The sequence below is a fragment of the Panthera tigris genome, chromosome C1 (genome assembly GCF_018350195.1).
Source record: "Panthera tigris isolate Pti1 chromosome C1, P.tigris_Pti1_mat1.1, whole genome shotgun sequence".
NCBI lineage: Eukaryota > Metazoa > Chordata > Mammalia > Carnivora > Felidae > Panthera > Panthera tigris.
Genome location: NC_056667.1, coordinates 205,884,814 through 205,892,789, shown reverse-complemented (window position 1 = coordinate 205,892,789; position 7,976 = coordinate 205,884,814). Strand labels below are relative to the sequence as shown.

Genomic DNA, 7,976 nt, shown 5'->3' with positions numbered 1-7,976 from the left:
TGTTTATTTATTTGAGAGAGAGAAGGGGACAGAGGACTTGAAGTGGGCTCCATGCTAACAGCAGAGAGCCTGGTGCCGGGCTTGAACTCATGAACCGTGAGATCAGGACCTGAACCGAAGCTGGATGCTTAACCGACTGAGCCACCCAGGGGCTCCTAATTTGTCAGCTTCTTGAAGGCTGTCCGTGGGTGTCTTCATGAAAGTCTGTTGTCCTTATAATAGTTCTTCCTGGTCTATTATTAGCTCTGATTTGAGCCCTGTCCTCACCCTCTGTCCTTCATCTCCAGCACCCATAACTTTTCATGCTGTTATCTAATTTTGAGCAGGAACATTCTTTGCCAAGCATGGAAGGGGTGTGCCTTTGGAGGAGGCAAATCCAGCTCTTTTTGTTTTTATTGGTTAGAAAGAAGAATCTAGGTCTCAGCAATAACTGAGATAAGTAAAGAATACACCAGGGACCTAAAATATACAAGCTACCTGGCATTTAAAACAAAGAGCTGCCTAATCCCAGGAGGGCATCTGAACTGTTAGTTTGAATGGCATCCTAAGCAGCTACCTACCAGCCCTCGTCTTCTGGGGAGAAACGTTAGGGACTCGGTCCCGAAATTACATCCTGAGACTCATATTAAAATGACTACCGTCTGTTTTCGCGTGACTCGTCGGCACTTGTGTGGGAACAAGACTGGGACGATGGGAGTCCGTCACCTGCTCTGTGATGGTATTTGGATACCACCTTCATAAGCGCTTCCTGGGGATGTGGTATCCATGTTGCCGTCTGTCCAGCATATCCCTCCCCCAGAGCAAGGTTGATTTCTTGGGGATAGTTACTTATTTCTGGGTTAGTGCCGGGGTAGCACGTCTAAGGCTCTCCCTGAAATCATACCCTCTTATTCCATATAACTACAGCCCTGAAACCTTCAGCTCTGAAAAAAATGCTAGTGATTGAGTGGCCAAAAGGGAAGAATCCTTGCATCATTAAAAGCTTTCCATGACCACCTTGACCTCTGAGCCTTCCCAATGACGTTTCAACTTCCCTGAAGCCCAGGGCTGAGTTCCAGCTGGTTAGGTGATGGACAACTGTCTCCACCACTGTCCAAGGAGGCTGCGAATGACCTAAGATTTAGGTGTCCCTCAGGGGTTCTACCCAACTTTCACCCGATGCTCAGCACATGTTCACTTGTTGCCTGACAACTTTTCATGGGGTTCTTATTCTCCCGACGAAATTGGAAGATCTTTCAGAAGCAGGGGATCGTCAACTGTCTGTAGCTTGCAGGGAAGCCCTGGAAATTTCTATGGCTGCGGCATGTGTGTGTGTGTGATTGACAATCAGATAGATAATGGCGAGTAAGAGGAGAAGGAGGAGGAGAAGTCAGCGGGAGATAGATATCAATAGAACCAACGGGATCTGAAGAGTGACACAAAGATCCAAGGTTCGAGAGCCCTGCACTCAAGGAGGACATGGAACCTACCGTAATCCCGGGCTAATGGTGCCGTCGTTTGTGTCTTGTCGTTTGATGTTTGGAGTCTTGGGATATCTATCCGGAGGCAACAAAAAGTGAGGCAAGATGGTTCAGAGGCTACGAAAAAAGCCAAGGAAACTGTTCAGTGGAGGGCGGCGGCGAAGTTCCTCTCCACCTCCCTCTCTCCCCCTGGCTGCCACCCTCAAGGGCTCCCGCAGCCTGTGGAACCACAGATGGCGTCTCTTCCAGGCAGAACTAGGACAGAGGCTGCTCTCAGGCAGATTTGGCTCTTGCTGGTGGTCCAGTTCCATTTGAGCCCTTTTACTAGAACGTCCCAAGAATCACAGCAGGGGGAGGGGGTGGGGAGGGGGCCAGAGGCATCTTAAACTGCTGATATCAGGAAGCCCCAGGGGCCAGGAACAAAGTGCAGATGCCTGGGGCACCTGCCTCAAAGCGGTCAGTAGTAGTTGCTGTGGGAGTGACAATGGGGTCAACCCTGTTCCAGGGGGCGGGGGACAACCAGGACCCAGCTCCTGGGTGCCTGCTGCCATTGGTGCCGCTTCTTGTCTGTTCTTCCTCCCAGAGCTTCAACCCCAGATGGATAGGTCTGCTCCGCCATCCGCTGAGAAGGATGAAAATGGCCAAGGGTTCCAGCAAGAGCTTGACCATTTGAGCAATGGTAGCGGGGCAAGACCGGTGGCGGGTAAAAGGCAACGAGCAGGGCAGGGAGCGAGAGGGGGTGACAGGTGAGAGAGGATGTATGCCTGAGGCCCCCGGGGAAGGTGCCACGGAGATCCAGGAGGAATAAAAGCATGGATGGAGAGAGGAACCAGAGTTTTCTGCGTGGCTCCTCCAGGCCAGGTTCCTGAGCTCAGCAATCTGCATTTTTATCACGCTGATTTATTTTTGCTTTTGATTATGAAATATTTCAAATACGCAGAAGGGTACAGAAAATGACATTGTGGCTACGCGTATAAGCGCGTCTAGCTAGAGCAGGTGTCAACGTGTTGCCGCCTTTCTTCCCATCCCTTCCGAGGTCTTTCTCAGCATCGGGACCTTCAACACTTGAAGGGATTGCTTGGGGGCCTGTGGTAGAAGGCCAGCTACCACACTTTTGAAACCAAATAAGCAAGCAAGTCAAAACAAACATTTGGCTTCCAAGAAGGCCAATTGTGATGTGATTCTTGTTTTTATTTCTTTTAATGTGTGTGTGTTTTTTTTTAATTTTAATTTATTTAAGGAATCTCTACACCCAACATGGGGCTTGAACTCGTGACCTCGCTGAGATCAAGAGTCGCGTGGTCTTCCGACGGAGCCAGCCAGGCGCCCCGGATTCTTGCTTTTAGTATCTGTTCACATACTGTGTTAGGTCTTACTTTCAAAAATATTTTAATGATTTTTTTTATTATAGGGAATTTCACTCCTTTATCCCCCTCTTTATACGACTGTTTCTGTTTCCTCGTGCTCTCGTGCATTTTCCACCTTTTGATGAAGTTGCAATCATAGTTTTTTATGTAATTCTGAGTTCTATTTCCCCTCTGTCATGGCCACAAAATATTATTTCATAAACTTCCATTTTACTCCACGGTTAGCATCCACGGTAAATAGTAATGCTTGCTGGCCATTCCGTTGAGCTTATGTGCCCAAATTTCCTTTGGGGGAAATATCATTTCCATTGGCTTTCAGTTCACTCCTCTTTCAATTCTACATTATGATCATGAAGATCTATTAGATACATAGAATCGAGCCAATCATGCTCCTAATTTCATGGCACGTAATCACCATCATTCTCTGCTGAAGTCCCCCTCTTTTATTATTTTGTTTTATTTTATTTTATTTTATTTTATTTTATTTTATTTTATTTTATTTTATTTTATTTTCCTGTCTTTTCATTCCTGGTCCCCAGTCTCATTCTTTTCCTTGCCTCTGGTAGATTCACTATATGCTTTCCCAAATGACTTTCAGTAAGTTTCCTTATATGTGTGTCCATGACAAACGTATAGTATTGCTTTCTGTTTTAGAAAATGTACTTGAAAGGTATTGTGCCCCAAATCAATTCTGTTTCTTACTTTCTTTTTCCAGCCAGCCCATAGTTTTGAGATCAGTCCATGTTGCCGTATGTACAGCCGATTCCCTCCTTCCCCTATGCTTTGTTCTGCTATCTACTGTATGTGTGGGGCGCGTTTTCCTTAACTTTACTTTCACATTTCTTTAACGTTCACTCATTTTTGAGGGACAGAGAGAGACAGAGCGTGAGTGGGGGAAGGGCAGAGAGAGAGGGAGACACAGAATCCGAAGTAGACCACAGGCTCTGAGCCATCAGTACAGAGCCTGATGCGCGGCTCAAACCTACAAACAGTGAGATCATGACCTGAGCTGAAGTCGAACGCTTAACTGAATGAGCCACCCAGGCGCCCCTCTACTTTCACAGTTTTTGATGGACAAATTCATGGTTTCTAGCTTCTGGAACCCCCAACGCTGTAGTCAACACACTGCTATATGGTCTCTTGGGCATCTGAGAGAGAATATTTGGGGGATATAGACTCAGGAGTAGAAAAACTGTGTCTGAGGGTAATGGTGTGCTCGGTTTTACAAAATCCTGCCAAATTGCTCTCCAAATGAGCACACAGGCTATGGTTCCATGAGCGGTGCACGAGAGTTCGTGTTTTTCTACATCCTCACCAACAAATGATTTTATCAAAGTTCTGAAACTTGTGACAATCCGCTGCATTAAAATAGTATTTCAGGGTTGTTTACCTTTGCCTTTCTCTGATGCCGGTGAGGGGTCACTTTTCTTCTGTGAATTGCATAGAATTCAAGTCCATTTTCCTACTGGGTGTCCTATCTTTTTTATCCTCCCAATTGCAGGAGCTCCACTGACAAGCTAAAAGTGCGAAACTTGCCTGATCCTTTTCTAGTCACGTTAAAAATGAACTTGAACAGTTTACCTATGTCCGGAAAAACTGACCCACAAGGTCAAGTATTTGTTGCCGTAACCTCACCTGTCAATGTCAAAGCCGGGAGAAGAGAAAAGGTCACAAGAGGGGAGGCGCTCGGAGCTGCAGACACTTGAGCTTGTATTTGCAAGTGAGAAAAACTGAACTCATGTTTAAGCATAAAGGAGAATGGTATTGACTCACAAAAATTCAGGGCCGTCAGACTTCAGGCAATGGCGGGATACAGGGGTTTAAACACATCATGTTTTCATCTCTGGGTTCTGCCTTCTGCATTGATTGACTTTATTCCTGGACAGACTTCCTGGCTTGTAGCAAATGGCCCCGGGGGCCCTTCAGGCTGGTGCTTGTGTTCTCTGCAGCAAGGGGAGTGTTTTGATCCCATTAAGGGCTGAGGGGGAGTTTGTACTCAAACAAGATTACTGAGACCCTAATCAGCAAAACAAAATCAAAATGTGACTGTAGTAAAATTCATAACTCTAATAAGTTATAAATTCTTTCCTAGTCACATTACTGACTGTAGTAAGTTACAAATTCTATATTCCATGAAGCCCAATTCTTCTTTATGCTTTACAAATTAAATTACAAGTCTTATCATCTATTTATAAACCTAGCAAATTTCAGCAGTCACTTTTAAGAGCGCTTGTATAAGCTAATAAAATCCCCTTAAACATTTAAACTGCGTTAATAAATTTAATATATTTAATTTCCTTTGAAGTCCTTCGAATGTCTGATTAACAAACAAACCTTCCCAAGTTCTTAGATACTATTCTGATAAATCACGTACATTAAAACTGTACATTTGGGGAATCATAAATTCTTCTAAGTGTTCTTACACTGTTCACAACAGGAGTCAACTTCTCTTGTTCCTTTCATCCTAAAAACACAAGTCTAAATCAATTACCCAAATGCCTTTTTACTTTGGAGTGACTAGATTCATCTGTTCAGTACTCAGATTCTCTTGTGCATTACCAATGCTTCAAATATCCAATGAGTACAGATTGCTTTTTTTTCCATATTTAATGAGGTTGTATATAACCTGAAGCCTTGGTCAGGGCGTAAGATGGCGTAGCATGTTGGAGGTATGTTTCTCACCGCCCAGACAGACAAACAGAGCCCTCTTTGATGACCTTTAAACCAAGAGAGACTTCCAGTCCATGTGTGTCAATGGGATGGCCTTAGAGCCCTCTTCAAATTATACATTACTTAATTCTGAAATGGGATTAGAGATACAAACCCCTGCCCAGATGCTTTCAACATTTCATTGGGTTCAGTGAACTATTAACTTTGATTCTGTTCTGAATTCTTTACGTATCCTTCTGATTTAGCAGGACCAAAACTCTAACAATTTTTCGTAAACACATCCCATTGGATTCTGCACACCTCTAGAGTTTCGGTCAGGCTCTGTAGTCACAAATCTAAGGTCTTACTAATGACATTCCACAGAAGAAAAAGCCTCTTTCCAAGTGGAACCTACAATTGTAGGTGAGAGCACTTGCTTGGTTCCGTTTGAGTCATGTGCCCACAGAAATAATTTCTGTACCGTAGGCTATGAGATGTTTGGAATAGCCTATCTTGAGAAAGAGACTTTCTTTTCCTTATGTTCACATTAGGAGAAAAACGTATATTTAATACATACATTCATAATTAACTGAACATAACTATATACAAATGTGTCTATGTGTATCTTGTAGGGAGTTTTATGGTAGGTAAAATCATGATATGAAAATATCTACATGTTCTTTTTTTTTAAAGGACAGATGTTGAATTTTTTCTCAGATTGTGAATTTTGACAATTGCCTTTCAGAAATCATAAAGATGATCATATTATTTTTCCATGATTTATTAAAGCGCTAAGTTAGATTTCAAAATGGTAAATTATATTAGATTCTCTAATATTGAAGCTTTCATCACTAATATGAATCCCACCTAAAATCACGTGTTATTGCTTTAAAGTCCTGACAGAATCTTCTGGCTACTATTTTCTTCTATTAGATTGATAATTATAATTGAGATTCCCCTATAATTGTCTTTTCCATGCATTTTCTTTGTCAGGTTTGGGTATTATTTGTTAACTCTGATTTTCAAAATAAAGACAAAGAAAAAAAAGGAAGATTTTCTCCTTACTCTATGCTCTGGAACAATTTAAACTAAATTGGGACCATCTGTTCCTTAAAATGTTGATAGAATTATTTCCCTTCATTCTCTCACTGTCTTTTCTTGCAACTTTCTCTATTTCTTCCATGATAATTTGCTTAGAAGCTCTGTGCTGTCTACACTGTCTTTTGGCAATTCACACTTTCCGATAAAGTCATTAGTTACATACAGATTCTCAAAATTATTGGCTCAGATTTGAGCAGAGTGTTCCGTAATTTGTCAAATATCTTTGAGCCAGATCATTTTTGCATCCTCCTTATGCATATGTAATTCCTACCCCTTTCACTGATTCGATCAGACCAGGGTTGATCAGCCTTGGCACCACTGATGTTTTGGGCCAAACAGGCCTCTGTCGTGGGGCCTGTCCTGGTGTTGTAGTTGAGGCCCAGGCAAGCATAAGGTCCTCCTCCTTCTCCTCCAGCTTTACTCCTTCCTATCCTGGCATTGGAGTCTGTTTTGCAACATCCCTACCTCTACCCGCCAGATACCAGTAACACCAGCTGTTACCCTGTCGCGACAACCAAAAATATCTCCAGACATGGTCAAATGTCCCCTAGGGAAGGGGATGGCCAAAATCACCCACGTTGAGAACTCCCGGCTTAGACAATCGTTTTTCTAAATTTTTAAAATTTCATTTTGTATTTAAAGAAACAACCCTTGGATCCTTTAAACTTATGAGTAGGGAAACATGATGACTTCGGATGATGCCTGAATCCTCACTGCTTATGGGACACAAATTTTTGAGTGGGTAAAGGTTGCCTCTGGGGTGACCCGCCTGCTTTGCGGGGTGCCTTGGAGTTGGTGATCTGCCTGTCAGTCTTTACCCCTGAAAGAGTAGACTGGTATGAAGGTAATAAACGAGGTGGAGAAGGGGGAAAAAAAAAGCCCTTGGATTCATTCTTTTGGTTCTATCAGTCTTTAGTCTCCTGATGTATTAATTTCTACTTTTATCTTTATTACTTTTGTTGGGCTTTCTTTGGATCTTTTTTTTTTTTCTCCTAAATACCTGGATTGGCTGCTTCATTTATTTATTACCATTCTTACCTGTTTCACTCCATGGAGTGAAGTGGGTTGCCAGGGGGTGTCTGTATCCCCAGCCCAGCCATGCACAGGGATCTTCTTGTTCCACACTAATGGTCACTGGCTCATTCATGGATGTTTCATCGCCAGGTAGAAATCTGTGTTTTGCCAGCTCTTCCCAAAGTTCCCAGTTCTCTCCATGATTTGCATTTTTAGTGTTTTCGATTTTCCTTGAAGACTGAGTTGCCATTATTATTTATTTTCCTGTGTGCATTTGGTTCATTTCAGAGTGGAAAAAAGGGCAGACTTGCCTTTGATCCACCATATAATCCAAATCCAATGTACTAATTATGTAGGGTTTGATTTGGGCAAACTATATCGTGGG

The 7,976-nt window shown here is 42.9% G+C and overlaps 1 non-coding gene across 1 annotated transcript; it reads left to right on the top strand.

The window, feature by feature from the left end:
• Nucleotides 1–7,232: 7,232 nt before the first annotated feature.
• LOC122241581 lies at nt 7,233–7,384 on the top strand. Its single transcript, XR_006221838.1, has one exon. It is a non-coding gene; the product is annotated as a U12 minor spliceosomal RNA (small nuclear RNA).
• Nucleotides 7,385–7,976: the final 592 nt, after the last annotated feature.